Source organism: Myodes glareolus, chromosome 1 (assembly GCF_982192425.1).
Source record: "Myodes glareolus chromosome 1, mMyoGla1.1, whole genome shotgun sequence".
Taxonomy (NCBI): domain Eukaryota; kingdom Metazoa; phylum Chordata; class Mammalia; order Rodentia; family Cricetidae; genus Myodes; species Myodes glareolus.
In genome coordinates this window covers 6,912,260-6,928,876 of record NC_142026.1, presented here as the reverse complement: position 1 = coordinate 6,928,876, position 16,617 = coordinate 6,912,260, and positions in this window count along the sequence as shown.

Here is a 16,617-nt window from a genome sequence, read left to right as displayed (position 1 = left end):
AGGAGCGGAGAGACACTCAGCCTTCTATACTACGGTGAATTCCCTTGGTTGCTGACAGGAAGCTACACCGCAGGTAAATCCTGCCCAAACCTTTTCTTTACTGTGAAAGCGAGGTTTCTGGTGGTCTTCTGAAGGGCTCATAGTCTCACAGAACAACCCTTTCTGTGATAGTTGCTCTTACTCACAAGTTTGGCATGTTTTAGAATCAACCTGAGAGATTTATTCCTCTGGCTCTCTGTGAGGGCTCTTCCAGAGAGTCTTAACTGAGAGGAGAAGACCCTTTCTCAAAGGGGATGCTCAGATACCAGGAGCTCCGAGGATTGCATTGTGACTTGTAGTCCGGGTCTACTGCTACCATAGTCATCCTCCACCAGTTTCTCCCCAAGCAGAGCTACTGAGGGATCGGCCCCTTGGACTGAGTAGCTACTGGGTTCTCTGCAATGGTTCTCAACCTTCCTAATGCTGTGACCCCTTAACAGAGTTCCTCATGTTGTGGTGACCCCAACCATAATATTATCTTCATTGCTACTTCAAAATTATAATTTTGTTACTGTTATACATTTTAATGTTATTAATTTAATATCTGTTATGCAGATGTCTTAGGCAATCCCTGTGAAAGGGTTGTTGGACGCCCAAAGGGATCATAACCCACAGATGAGAATTGCTGCTCTATTGCCTATGCTCCTTATTAGACTAACCAGCCCCTACTATCTAACAAATCTTTCTCTGTGTGTGTCTCTCTCTGCCTCTCAGTCTCTGCCTCTCTCCTCTCCTACTGCTTCTGCCCCTCCAGAAAACCAGTCTGGTGGACTCTGCCTCCATGGTTAATAGGCCGACTTCATGGGAGCCCGTATACAGATCACGACATCTGCTCTACTTCCAGGCACAGAGAAAACAACACACTATAACACACTCCAGGCTACGGTCAATGCAAGTATTTCAGAGATCTGAAAGACTGACATCTGAAATGCTTCTGGTCCTAAACACTTCAGATAAGGAATGTTCAACACGTACCAAAGTTAATCAGGGGCCGACATTGCAGCTCACCAGTGTTCACTCTACCAGCGTCTCTTCAGGGCTCTTAAGATCTGTGTTTCCTGTTCATCTCCTACAGCTAAAATGAGTTCTTCACTAGAGGCTGGCCCTTTTAACATCAACTGAGACACTACTGCTGACTACACAAAAACCCAGCAGGAGCTGCCTCCTTAGGACCTTGAGGAATCTATTTACTTTGTGATGGTTTCCATTTTGTTTGTGGGAGGAACAAAAACGCGTGGAGCTCTAGAAAAGAGCTACTTCATCACATCCTATAATGTGTTCCACCAGGGGGTTGGGAGCAGGCCTCCAACCTTCTTTAGCACAATCTTAGAGGATTTGGTGGTTCACGCTGGTAGACAGAAGTCAGCAGAAAATTTTCCGCATGTGAGCATTGTAGTATTAGATGCTTTAAACAGTAGCATTGTACACACCGCCCTGAGCATCTCTGAATGTCGGAGAACTCTGCTCTTGAAGAAGAAAAGCACAAGGGCCGTCTCTAGTGTATCAGTTGAGTTTGGAATTGATGTGCTTTCTAAAGACTACAGAATGTGTTGCTTAAACTTGGCATTCTCACTCCTTTGGCCTAAAAAAAGGCTTCTTTTATGTTTCTTTATAAAAAGGTTTATGGCAAGCACATAGAGGTCAGAGGACAAGTTCAATGTTGGTCCCTGCCTTCTACTTTGTCTGAGGCAGGGTCTCTTGCTTGCCGCTGTGCACACTAGGCTAACTGGTCTGTGAGCTTCTCATGACCACCTTCCATCTTGCTCTAATTGTGCAATCAGTATGGCAGAAATGAAGGTATTCTAAAGAGATACTTGTGTTTCTCAATTGGACCATCAGACTATTGAAGCAGTGGGCCCCCAAAGAAATGGGAATTCCCCCACGAATCTCCTGCTGAGAGAAGGAAAAGGCTCCAGCTAGAGCAGGATTTTGAGCCCTAGAAAGAGATTTAACACCGTTTGAACATATTGTCACATCACCTTCCAGGATGAGGCTGAAGCCCAGACAGTGATGGACCAATGGTGGGACCACATCCTGACTGGGCCTGTTAGATGTATATATCCTTGGTCCTCTGTTTAAACTCTAATCTTACTTCAGGACCATGGAGGACTGAAGTCCCTAAAGGGGTCATGGGGCCTCTGTCTCTCTTCCACATTAAGTAAGTGTCCTTTTTTCTGTTTTCCACTAATTTGGCTCTTCTTATTGGCTTATTGAGGACAGGTGTCTAGACCTGACCTGGGGTACACATTGTGACCCCAAGTAAGATAACAATTGCCCTGGGATCACAAAGGCATGCTGTGGAATAATCCATTTGTACACTGTGAAGATGTGTTCTTCTCATTGCTAATACAGAGCTGTCTGGCCAATAGCTAGGCAGGAAGTGGTTGGGAGAGTCAAACTAAGAGGGTGCTGGGAAGAAGAAGAGTAAAAGAGAGGCACTGGGAGATGCAGCGGAAGCAGGAGATGAATATCCCTTGTTGAAAACAGGTGCTGCCACAGGGTAGAGCATAGGTAAGAAATATGGGTTAATTTAAGATGCAAGAGCTAGTTATCAATAAGCCTAAGCTAACTGCTAAGTGTTTATTAATAATAAATATCTTTGTGGTTATATGGGAAGCCAACTGGTGGGACAGAAAACTGCCTATAGAGGCATGCTGCTGCATCCAGCTTTAATTGAGTTTTAGGGAGCCGCAGTTAGGTATTCTTGTTTGCACAGTAAGTGTTTTACCCATTGAGCCTTTTTTGTTTTCCTCCTTTTTTTTTCCAGTGGGAAGAATTTCATTGTATAACAGCCCTGGATGTCTTGGAACTAGTTCTGTAGACCAGGCTGGCCTCTAACAGAGATCCTCTTGTCTCTTATCTCTGCCTGCTGAGTGCTGGGATTAAAGGTGTGCACCACCACTGCATAGCTCTACTGAGCCATTTTAATTCTTACTGTTTTAGAAGTTTTGTTTTAAGTCATAAAGTAATAAACAGTAGTGTGATTGTTTGGATTCTTATTATAAAAGTAGGGGTACAATAGGGTCAAATTCAACAATAATTACTGCTGACTTTCATAAAGTAGCTAGAAGAAAAGAATCTTTAGATTTTTTTAAAAATTGTTTCTTCTTTCTCCTTCTTTCTTTCTTTCTTTCTCTCCAAGCAAAAACAACAAGGTTTCTCTGTGTAGCCCTGGCTGTCCTGAAATTCACTATGTAGACCAGGTTGACCTCAAACTCAGAGATCTAGCTACCTCTGCCTGCACGCTGTGATATAAAGGAGTATTTAGCCACTGCCTGGTGTCCTTTTCTGCTTTTCTGAGATTAACCTTCTCAAGAGTCATGAGTGTCTTTAGACTTTTTACTTATTCTTACCTTAAGTTACTACTGTATAAGTTTAATTTTTACCTAAAAAGTCTTGAAATTTAAAAACCAGTTGGATGGAAAGCTACACATATTTCAGTGGCTGCCCCTGTATCCTGTCCTCTTAGCCCCATTCTGCCCAAGCCAAAGCTTTGCCTTAACACTTGTCTTTGCTTGGAGTCAGTCGCCGTGCCTACTCAGGCCTGTTTTCATCCATGTAAATTCTTTCTTCCAAAATTCACTTTTCCACTCTGGAAACCTAAGCACAGGTAAAATGAGATGGGCAGAAGTGGAGGAATATAGAGTGGGCCCTGGGTGGGGCTTGGGGAGAGGGATAAAGGAGCATAGCAATCATCAGTCTAAACTACAATTGCAGGAGCATGGAAAGCAATGACGGTGGACAGAGCTCCCTTAGGAGCAGGCACACAGCAGCAGCAGGCATGTGTAGAAAAGGGAGTTCCCTCCTTCAGATTTCACATGGAAACCATCATTAGAAAATCTCGTTGGCTCTGCTTCCCAGATACATTTAAAATCAGATATTTTGACACCTCTGCTGCCAATATGCGTTCCACCATACTATCTTACCTTGAGATTATAAAGATGTCTCCCCCTGTCTGCTGTTGCTATGCTATGTCTATTTATCATTGTCAATTCTGTTGCCAAGGAAATCGTGTTAAAATTCAAGTCATTGTGAGCGCACAGTCATCCACGGGTCATCCGTATCAACCTCCCCGTGTTCAAGGTTTGGTACATATGGAGGAAGAGTGGTTGGAAAGAATGTGAGAGCCAGAGAATGGGAGGAGAGCCAGGAATGTTATCTTCTGGGCATGACATGGCTGATGTACATACTGACTCATTAGCACCCATGGTTGCCTCTGCAAGACGTACACAAGATCAAGCCAATCAAAATCCCAGCATGGATGAGGAAGGGACTCCTAAATTTCCGCACCTAGCTAAGGAACTATTGGCTATTGATGACTGCAGGGTAGTGACAGTCACTTTTCTTTGAGGATGCGCCTGCTGGTGGATTGACAATACTCTGGTGGATGGCCCCACATACATTCATGCATGGTCAGCAACTGATGATGATAGTGACTATGACAATGACGATAAAAAGGACATAAGATTAGGATGGAGACAGGTAGATGGACCAAAGAGGGGGAATCTGAAGGAGGTAGTAGAGAATAGATAAGACCAAAAACAGTATATACGTATATAAAAATTACAAAGAATAAATAAAATATTATGAAAAAAGAAACATGTTCTCAATGATTCAACTAAAAGCCACAATTTTTCCTGGGTCTGTTACCACAAAGGTCTTCCTCTTTTCTAATCTCTCTGCTATTTTACCTCTGCTGTCCCTAATGCAACAAAGGAAGCAGTCTCACCTCTGCACTCTGAACTTTCCCCTAGAAGGTCAGAGAGCACCTTCCCTGACCACACCTTTAAACCGTTCATCTCATTCTATCTTGCTCCATTCTTCAGCATTGTCTTTCTTCCATAGTGCTTGCTTTGGGTGGACTATGTATTGCTCATTGCTTGTTTCCCATTTCTTCTCAACAGAAGCTGACATGTGTGTGCTTTCTAATTATGTCCCTGAATGGAGACTAATGTCAAAAATATAGAAAGCAATTTGTTGGAGGAATGAATGAGTCAATGAATTAATAACTCAACTAAACAGGTTCTCATAATGAAAGGAAGAACAGGACAGAGCTTAGAGAATATTTGCCCAAGAGTCGATGAGACTGTCAGTATCCCACTTTAGGAGGCTAAAGCTAGACCCTTGGAATAACAGAAGCAGATAATATGTTGTACAGAGTTCTAAGGTAGTCAGAGGAGAGAAGCCATGCACAGTTCTCAGTTTATCCAAGAGTGGTCACTGTCTGTAATCAAGAGGGCCAACAAAACAGAGGCAAACTCCCCAGGGCTTTTCTGAACCTGTGTAATGACCCTTGTCCCATTCATCTGTCCACTCACCCACCCACCCACCCACCCATCCACCCATCCATCCACCCATCCACCCACCCATCCATCCATCCACCCATCCACCCATCCATCCATCCACCCACCCACCCACTCTTTTTTTTCCCAGCCAAATCCCCTCTTATCCTTGACTGTAATATTGTGAATGAAGGAACCTAGGAGAAGAGATTTGTTTTGATTATGCCTTAGTTTTTCCTTGTTATTCAGGCAAAATACTCAGAATGGATACATTAATATCTCCATCGAGTTTTAAAGTTAGAATCCAAATCTTGGATTTTTGGAGTTATTCACAGGGCTTTTCCATTTGTCTTTGCCAATTTAACTTGTGTTCACCAGGTGAGGTGACAGCGACTTCCCATGATCAATTGTTGTTGCTGTTGCTCAGGCTCTTGATAAACACAAAGCTGCCCTAACATGGTGTGGTGGTGGGGGCTTCAGCCTTGGTTATTTTGTTCTGCTGCTTGCAAACAGGTTTTAGTTCCTTAACTCTTGGACACAATCTGTCTGAGCTTCCCATAGACTGTACGGCTTAAACAAAGACATTTATTTCTTCATCAGTTTTGGAAGTCCAAGATTGGGATGTCAGTAGAGTCAGATTATAGTGTTGGCTTGCTTCTTGACTTAGGGATGTCCATATTGCTGTGTTCCTGCTAGCTTTTCTCCTGTGTGTCATTGGGAAAGGCAAGAAATGGAAGAATGAAAGAGAACGTCCTCCTCGTAGGGCCACTGATCCTATTGGATTAGCCTGTACCTTTCTAAAAACTCAAAATGTAATTACATTGCTTCCTTTCTTCCCTTTTCTCCCTCCAACCATTCCCAAATCTCCCTGGTCCCTCTCAAATTGATGTCTTCCTTTTCTTTGATTATTATTGTTACATATGTGCACAAATATATAAATACAACCTTCTGAGTTTACTGTTGCTAGCATACATATACACATATATGTGTACAGATGCATACATATATAATTCAGGGCTGACCACTTTGTATTGGATGACCTGTTAAGGGGTTAATCCATAAAAGAGACTGATTTTCCCTCTCTTTCTTTCATTTGTTGCCTTAGTTCTTTGTCTAGATCTGGGACACTGTGGGATTTCCTTGCTTGTGCATTAGTATGTGTATTGTCTTGCTGTTGTCTTTTTTAGGCAACCATAGTATTGGGGCATCATGGGTATATATTCACTGTCACTTTCAGGAGGAAAAATAAAACCTCACATCAGACTTCCTGGTCCTCTGGCTCTTACAATCTTTCTGCCCCCTCTTCCACAGTGTTCCCTGAGCTCGGGTGCAGGAGTTGTGTTGTAGATGTAGCCACGGGGGGCTGGACTCCTCAAGATCAGTTGATCTCTACATTATTACCAGTTGTAGCTTTTTATAATGGTATCTGTTTACTCCATGGAGAAGCTTCTTGGACAAGGAATTAGAGCCATGCGTAATATGTCTAAGGATACATTTAGTATGGATTTAGGAACTGGGCTGGTCAAAGAAAGTGGAGGCAATAGGTTCTCCTTCCAGATTTCTGACCTTGCTCATCCTGACATCGCCTAGGTTTCCAGTGCCAGGCACAGTTTCACTCTTGCTGAGTGGGCTGTAAATGCAAAACAGCTGTAGATTTCAGCCCTGACACGAGCGCCACTACTGTGCCTGTAGGGATCGGCTGTGTTGCTCACTGCTCATAGGTATCACATGTGTTCAGGACTATCAGTTGCTTCTCATCCTTGGCAGCTTGCCAGACACCTTCTGTGCTGTGGAAACTGAGCCTCAGGGAGGAGCTCAGATCTTCCAGGTTCTGAGTCTGAAATGTGTGGTGTCTTCAGCAATAGGGACTAATCATCAACTTAGAGGTTACCAAGGGCACCAATAGCCTATGTTGTTTTGCCCTACCCTGACAAACAACTCAAGTAGGGGTTTCTCATGTCAGCTACTGGGTTTTCTATTAGATAGTCTATGGTTCCCATGAAGATTATTCTCAGCCCAAGTGGCATAACTTCATTAAAGATACACACACACACACACACACACACAGAGAGAGAGAGAGAGAGACAGACAGACAGACAGACAGACATATAGATATGTGTGTGCATAAATTTAGGTAAATATGAAATGATATGATTCTTTGAGGCTTTAGTCAAACATCAGTAGTGTTATTAGTCCCTGTCCCTGTCTTTCCTTTCGTATTGACCTCCTTCCTCTCTCCCCATTAATGCCTCCCTCCCTATTTTCCCCTTTCCATCTTAATATCACATCCAGTATTCCCTTCTCTAGCCACCCCCCCATGATCCCTTTTTACTTTCTAGCTTCTCAAATAACTTCAGATCTTATAATCAAATTGGACTTCAACGTTTGAATTTTGAACACGATTCAGTCTATACCGCTGCCGTACTCCAGAACCCATTCTATCAGATAATGGCAGTGTCAGTTTTCTGGTAATCGCCTTGGTCCTAACTCCAAGCCACCTTCATGCGCTGCCTGATAGCTTCTTCCTCTTAGCAAGCATTCCAGTCACAGAGTGATTGACGGGTCATCTTCCTTTCGTCCCACTTACCAAGTTTTCACTTTGCTCAAAATCTGGTTTCTTTTGTTTTTGTTAAAATAAAAAGCAGGTCAGTATGGATTCTTGTGTCCCCATGAAGCATTCTGTATGTGCTGCCCCATCTGGCTCCCATCTCCTCATCGTACACGCAATCGCACAGATGCAAACCCTGGGAGGCAGATGCTCTCTTCTCTGCGTCTTCTCACACGGCTTCTTTCCCCAGACCATTTCTGTTTCTGGTGCAAAGCATCAGATTAAGTGCTCGACCAACGGAAGCCAGTCGTCCGACAGCACCTATTTACTCCCCAGCAGTTAAAACTGCTGCCCCTTTGCAGCCGAGGAAACCGAGGCTAGAGACAGTGCGGAGCCGTCCACGTCGCCCCGAGCAGCCGTTAAGGTCTGAGTGCTGCAGCGGACTCGGGGTCTCCGGAGGCCGACTAGCCTTTTCCGCATTTAGCAAGCCACTGGCCTTTCTCTTCTCAGAGTCCTCTCAAAGCTGTCCTCCATACCCCTTCTTTTCAGTCTGTCTCAACAAACCCTATCTAGCAACATTATGGCGCAGGTATAGGAATAGAAACAGCGATTGGACATTTAGATAGATTTAGCAATCAAATTATGGAACCAAAGCTAAATTTGAATTTCAGTTAGCTAATGATATTTTTTAGAGTAGTATGCCCCATGCCATAGTGGAGACGGATTTATTCTGAAACATAGCTTGGATTTCAGTTTCAGTTCAACTGACCTGTGTTTTACCTGGCACCATATGATTCCTCTATAACTATGTATATTTCATGAATAATGGCTGTAAGCCTCTTATGATGCTTAACATACATGGGGAAGAAAATCAAAATCATATTGCTCTCTCTCTAATTGCTTTTGACAATAGAAACACTATCACGAATGTTCTACACTAGACATGTATTTTGCTTTAGAGACTCTGACTTACAGTGGTCAGCGGCAGCCTAACTCCTGTGATTTCATGTGAAGGGGCCAGGAGTCTACACTCCTCCTCACTGATAACGAACTCATGTTTGAGTGAGCTTGAACCAACTTGCTTAATCTCTCTTTCTGCCTCAGTTTCTGCATTTGCACAGTAGATACAGTCATAGCACGCGTGTCCACTGCACGGAGAAGTGAGGCAGCTAGTACTTGCTAAGCTGTGCACGTGACAAGTATTGATTTCATCTTTTCTTGTCACTTCTTCCCTGAGAACACGCAATATCATGCGTTGGACCATTGCAAAAGCAGGCGGATAAATAAAGGACACAGATATATCTCAGAGAAACTCATTCCAAATCTTTACTGATACACAGGCACCTTGTGAACCATACTTCTGTTAAGGTCCTTACCAATGGTAAATCAATTAATTGAATTATTCATTTAATGAGTTTTATTAAATGCCTAACATATACCAGACACAGTATTTTTGGAGTTTAGGATACCTGGCAAATAGCACAGTATTTCCACTACTGAGGGGGCAGATGCTAAACCAGTGAGCAATAAAATCTAATTTTGTGAAAGTAAGTATTGGCTTTGGTTATGTGGAGTCTCTGGTGACCTTACTAACTTTCTGTTTCCTGAACATTGTTCTAGAAAAGTGGGAAAAAGAGGACATTCGAAAAGGAACTTTGCTTCAGAGAGCATTAGAAATGTTGGCAGCTAGCCCAGCAGTAGATGCGTACACCTTTAATCCCAGCACTCGGGAAGCAGAGACAGGAGGATCTCTGTGAGTTCAAGGTCAGCCTAGTTTACAGAGTGAGTTCCAGGACACCTAGGCCTGTTATACAGAGAAACCCTGTCCGAAAAAAGTAAAAAAAGTTTGACAACTGAAAGCAAGCAGAGAGTTGGAGGATCTTTCTAATGGTAGCGATCAGGGCAGGTTCTCTGAAAGGAATGACTGAGTGGACAAGAACTGGTGTTCTACACACAGGTCAGTTTGGGAGAGAACCCTCGACAAGGGGTGGAGGGAGTCTAGTTGGCTGAAGGAGGGTGTGTGTGGCCTTAGCTTGTGCCCAGACCGCTTGCCAACTGAGTCAGCCAGAAGAGGAGTCTGGGGCTACGTGGAGGAGCTTACAGAACATGGCAATGGAAAGATGTAATTCTTGTTTTTTCTTAGTGAAATAAGACAGTGTTTCTCATGTCTCTTATCAATAAAACTGATAGAGATAAAGTGAAGCCTTGAAAATATTAATTGGTAAGAAAAGATAGCTTTCTCTTTTGTGTCAGGCCCTTAATAAGCTTGAGATGCGTAGCACTGGGAACTGAGATGCTGACTTATTCCTACTTATTCATCCACAGCCTGACAGCCCCCTGTGCTGTAGGATCAACATACTGACGTTTTTCATGCTTTTGGCCCCTCACGTTTTCTCTCCATTGAGAGAAATTCTTTCCAGAAGGGAGTTGCCCATCTTGACCAGTCTGCTTCGAGTCCGTGCTCCACTGCACAGCCAGCCCTGAGAGTGACAGGAACTGACAAACTCTCTGAACTTGTCCCATTGGATTTGTCTAATGGGCCTTTCTTTTCCTGACACAGATGAAAGAGTCATCCACAGAAACAGACCATTTGTCATGAACCTGTGCCGAGGTAAAGGGTGGAAATAGATCTAGGAAATTCGGGACACATAAGGTGGGCCAAGGAGATCTCTACTTTGAAAATTATAAAAGAAATGGGCAGGATTGAATTTTGCTTTCCGAGGTGAAAAAGCCAAGCTCCTTGCTTTAGAGGTCCCAGTCTTTGTTAAACCACAGCCTTGCTGGGTGGGGAAGGGGTCAGCAGGGGTTTTATTGTCCATCCCAGGCCTCAGGGTCAAGTTCCTCTCCTAAAAGGTAGAAAGACCGGGGAGCAAGGGAAAGAAGGAAATGTGGGAGAAAGAGAGCTATTAAAATTTTGCAGCAATAAAAACATGCTCTCCTTTTGGCAGAATTCATGTTGAGGAAAGCCTTCCAAACAGAGGAGTCAATCTCGGGATGATATTTTTAGGTCCCATAATCAACACCTAATACGAACATCATATAAACTCAGAATTACCCTTGAAGAGCCCTTGCATCAACCATAGAAAAAAATCTAACACCCTGTATTCTAATTTCTATTCACAAAGAAATTTGAGGAAACATTGTACTAGGTTGAAAGAGAAAAAGAAATGACCAGAAAGGATGCTTGGCTATGGCTTCCTGGCCTGGTCATTTTCCTGTTAAGGCAGCAATAAAGCCCTGAACTTTAAATGAGACCCAGGTGATAGTGATGCCATCTTTGTTGGGTCACACGTTTTACTTTATTTCCCTTTAATATTAAGACTTGACAACCTTTCTAGACAGTAACGGATGTGTTTGTCATCGCGATGGTTAAATGAAATTGTGGCCATGCATCAAATCCAGGTTAGGGCTGAAGCCTATGCGCCGATTAATGCTGAAGTACCAACTGCCCACTCTGTTTTCTTTAAGGAAACCCCTGGATAATGCTGTAAACATAGAGATGAGGTCCAGGTCGCTTCTCACAGGAGAACGTTAGCTAAAGAAAGAGTTCAAATTGTTTTTATTAAAGTCTTAAGAATTAATTTTTTTAAGAATGAATTTTGTAACTCTCCAAGAAGTTAAAGATGCAGTTGAAAGTAAGAAAGTCTGCAGCACGAAGCTGCTTGGCTTTCCCGTGGGGAGAGGACATCTCCCGTAGCCATCCGTACTACAGTCTGGAAACACATGTTTTGAAGACAGAGGTGGTGAACATGAAACTGTTCGAAACAGGGGCAGACTTTGAGCAGCATGGAAGGTTCTGGACAAAGGCAGAGAAGACCAGCAAGGAGGCCTCTGTGACAGGAGTAGAACTGATGGATCCAGGGAACAGAAATAGTCTTGACTTTCTCTGCTCTTTCTGGATTCACACACACACACACACACACACACACACACACACACACACACACTGCTCCCTATCTTTCTAAGATTTTGGAAGAATTAATTACTTGCAAGAGCGCTATTTGGTAAGAAATTATGTAACAAGTCTCATCCAAGTTTGGACAGCTTCATGTAAACATCCAAAGACCTCTCTTCTCCCGAGGAACCAAACAGTACGGCACTGACGATAAACAGCCATTTAGGTCTAAGAGAGAGATTTGTTGCAAAACCTTAGAGAAGTTCAAGGTGGAGTAGAGATGGGGAATTAGGAGGTAGGTTACCTAGAGGCCACAGCTAGAGGGCCTGTGGAAGAGTGGACTGAGAATGTCCTGCTGGAGTTAAGGTGTTGGCTCTGGTGCCTTCAAGGGCTAGAAGCTCATCTGAGTGGAGAGACTTAGTGACATAAGAAACCCAGGAGTGAAAAAGCAGCACACATTTCCTGGGCTTTATACTGTCACAGGCTCCCGCGTGGCATCCTCTGAACCAAGGGAGATGATTCTCTGTAGGGGAAGTGTGATTCTACCATGATGGTGTGATTGGGGCTTATGCTTGCTTGGGTTTCCAGTGTGAAGCCCTAAGAACAGGCACTGCAAGTCAGTCCTGCCAAGGGGAATGTGGTACAAAGTATATTTGGTTATTTGAGATGCTGGAAATCCTTTCAGGTATTAGATCAGCACCCTGAAGTCACGTCCTCCACCACAAACAGTATGTCTGTTTCATTATGTGTCAGGGTTTTATTGTGTTACAGTGGCTGTCCTGGAACTCCCTCTGTAGTCCAGGCTGGCCTCAAACTCACCGAACCCCCACCTGCTTGCGTCTTCCAGGGGCTGGGATTAAAGGTGTGTGTCACTATGCCTGGCTGACCAAGAACTTTGGTTAGCAACCAGAGCAGCATCTTCATCTGCCCTGTAGGATCCTATTATTGGCATCACACATACAAGCAGAGGTCTGGTGTACTTATTTAGCCTATTGGGACTTTTAAAGAAAATGTATGCACATGTTTCTAGCAACACTTCTGGGTCTGTCCCACTAAATCTGGTTTATCGGAGTCTGCTCTGGTTCTTCTGAGCATTGCCAACCAAGTACTGAGTCCAGATAGCTGATTTCATAGGAAAGCACCAGGCAGCAGGAGTAAAGGCATGGGGATATTGAGGCTGGGAAGGAGGAAACATCAGCCCACATACAATGCATTGAGATCTCTGCTGCAGACAAACAGAAAGCGGTTGGGGCATTAATCCATGAGCTCTCCATGACTGAAAGGTAAGGAGAGAGGGTGTGGAGTGCATGGTCTGTCTGGCCTTTCCCTGTGGGAAGCTTCCACAGAAACAGAGAAATCCTGGGAACTGAGGCAGAGAGACTAGGGGGCAGCTGGGGAGGGACTGCCAGGAGCTGAGCTCAGAAAAGGGCCCAACTCAGGACACCAAAGTATCAACTGCCATCTCCAGTATACAAAGTCAGGGGTCATCCTCCTTAGGTGGGCCACAATCGAGATTGTGACTGAACTAGGCTCCATGGCCCCCCCTTTTTTTTTTGGCCCACTCCTTGTTCAATGGACAGACTACCTGATTGCCTAAGCCCAAGGTCGCAAACCCAAGGACCGTTCTCCAGACTGTACACTCTCTTTCTTTCCTAACACTCGCCATTACGCTTCCACACACTGAAAGGAGTGTGGACATTAGTTCACAAAGTTATTCCTTCTCTGTTTTCTTTTTCTTTTTATTTTATGTGTATGGGAGTTTTGACTGCATGTATGTATGTGTACCTCATGCATGCAGTATCCATAGAGGCCAGAAGAGGGTATCAGATATCCTGGAACTGGAGTTACAGCTGGTTGTGAAGTGTCAGTGCTGGGAACTGAACCTAGGGCCTCTGCAAGAGAAGAGTTAGGTGGCCTTAGCCACCGAGCCATCTATTTATCTCAAACCCTGTTTCTCTCCTTTCCGAGCACATAGCTTGACCCCTGGTTCAGGTGCCCTTTGCCAGTGTTCTGTCAATGTGTTCCTAAGTAGAGGTTTTTCCATCCAGTTCTTGCCTCGTGCCTGTCTTCCCTCTCACCAAAGTCATCTGACTGTTCCCATGCTTGCTAAAGTCTGAGATTCCTCTCTTTCAGAATTTATCAGGTAGACATTTTAGCAGCGGGAGTGGGGGGTGTTCTTCTACTTATCCCAGTTCAATATGCCTAAGAGTGACCCAGCTTTCCACCCAACCCCACACCATCTGAACTCTTCCAAGGACATTTCTGTCAACGTCCCCAAGAAAAGAGTAGGCTGTTTCCATTAAGGCTGTTCTTAGGTCACGTATTCAAAGACATAGAGCCGTGCTGAACACCTTAGCCCTGTTGGCAGTGGCTGTCTCCCTGATGTTCACAGGCCATACTGTAGTGCCAGGTAAAGGGAGCCGGATAACTATGCATCCCAGGTGATTAGTGAGCCAGATCCTTAAAATCTTACTGCTTTCAAAACACAATGGGGATTTGGGATTGAAGTGTGAAAGCTGGAAGGCTTGTTAGCAATTGGTTTGAACAATCACCCATAAAGGTATTCAAGCCCCAAAAGAAAAGGCTTTTTGACCAAGTTCTTCCTCCTAAATAAACCGGACTTGGAGGACGAGGATCGCATAGCTGATTCACAGCAGAGTAGGGCATAGCATGGTCGTGGGCTCCTCCCTTCTCAAAGCCCTTTCCTAGTAACACATGAAGAGACTATTTCAGAGACTTTATATGCGCAAATGTCAGATGACAAGCTCCAAATAGTTCAAATAATGAAGGGAAGTTGTTTCATGCAACTGGTAAGTTTGGAGGTACCTCTCAATCAATAAGAACAGGTGGATGAAGTGTAAGCCTAACCTAGACCATGTCATGTGACCTCTGGGATCACAGATGAGTCACAAATGAAAGTAAGGCATGTCGAAATGAGGTGAGATTGACAAAACGTGTTTAGAGATCACCACAAAATCCAGAAGGGGACGGAAGTCTTTGACCTGAACTCTAAAATATCCAAGTTACAGTTGATTGTATCTATTTACATAAAACCACAATAAGAGCTGCTTTGGGGCTGATGGCAAACAGATGACCCAAAGCCAGAGAGGTGCAGGGCTTTTTGTTTGACAGCTGGTCACAGGTGATTAACATTCTTCCTCATGAGTTCAGAGGTCAGGGCTACATTCTCAGGATGATGACCCAGGACTTCCATCACGAAGCCTCATGTGCTGTCTCCAGGGTATCGGAGGAGAGGAAAGGGGTTTAGTGAGTCTTCTGGCCAGGGAGCACAGTGAAGCTGGTCAACCTTGGGAGTTTGGTTTCAGTTCAAGCCCCACATTTTCTTCCCTGCCTTTGCCTCATCTGCTTGTCCTGTCTGTTCCTGCCAACCCTCAGTCGAGGAGTGAACTGTCTACTACGTGGGCCAGGATCTGTTCGGTGGTATCCTAGTCTGGCTTCCCACCCAATCCAGCACCTGCTGCAGCCTTGATCAGGAACCTTCAGTGAAACCTTACTGATTTTAAGACCCAGTCCAAGACCCTAGTCGCGACTCCGTGGTCCCACTCATGGGGCTGGTCCACACCTAGAGACACCCAGCAGCACGGCATGTCTGTCCCCTGCAAGTGCAGCGGCCCAGCTTCCCTTCTTTCTCTTGCTAACAGTAATCTGCTGTGCCTCGGCCTCGTCACCTTGTGATCCTGGGCAACAGAGAATTAAGCTTTTTTTTCTCCATATACCGTATGTATGCCCTGTGTATCATGAGTAAACAATATTAATTCACTAACTCCTAACCTTGTTTGATTAAGAATTTGACCTTTAAATAGAAACTCTAGGCTTGTGAAATAGCAGATAAGTGGCAAGCATCTTCCCCTTTCCTTCTTGTTGCGAATTTCCCGTTTGCCCGTGTGCATACAGAAGGGACATGTGCCTCGGACCTTCCTTAACCAGACAGTGCTCTATAACCCTAACCCTAATCCGTGTGTATTCCTGGAATTCAAATAGACATATGGATTGAAATGCCAAATTTGTCGTGCCTCCGGAATGCATTTCAAAATAATACACACGAAAGAGGCTTAGTGCAAAAGAATCTAAATAAGATTGTTTTTAAAAGCATTACAAATGTCACAGGAGTGGCCTTCCTTGGCTCTTTACTTTCACTATCCTGTCCTTAAGAAGCCAAAGTCACCCAAGAGGTCACAGCACCATTTTCCTTGGAAAGGACACCTGTGGGGACAGAAGCTTTGGAGGGACCCTTGTCTGGGGTAGTGGTAATGTGACCCCCCTGGAAGGACCAGGGTGCTTAGGGAAGGACATAGAAACAAATGAACTCTCGGGAATGAAGTTTGGCTCTGGATTCTCTTGAAGCCCGAGGTGGTCAAACGATACCTCCAGCTTTGTTGAAAACACAGGACATCTCTTCCAGTTATCAGAACTGGCGACTTACATGAGGTATGGAGAGAGTCCGACAGCAGAAGCCACTTTTGTACAAGGGGCTAGGTCCCCAAAATGGAGGGAGCAGACAAAGCAGAAGCAGAGGTGGAGTTCAGAGTCCTTGGGTTCCCTGGCCTCCCTTCACCAGAGGATTGCTTCCCCGGAACATCATACTTAATGTCCCTCCTGCCATGGTGCTTCTCCACTTGAACTAATCGGTATGTACTTCCTTGCCTTTTAGAGGAGATGGTGGTACCTGTGGGTCAGCAGGCACAGCTGGACAGATCCTGTATCTTCTTGTGTTTGCCAAAAGTCTGTGCAAGCAAAGACCAGCATAATTGGTCCCATGCATAAAAGTCACAACTGCTGTGGACTGAACTGTGACCCGCCCAGATTCATGTGTGAAATAATACCCAGGATGT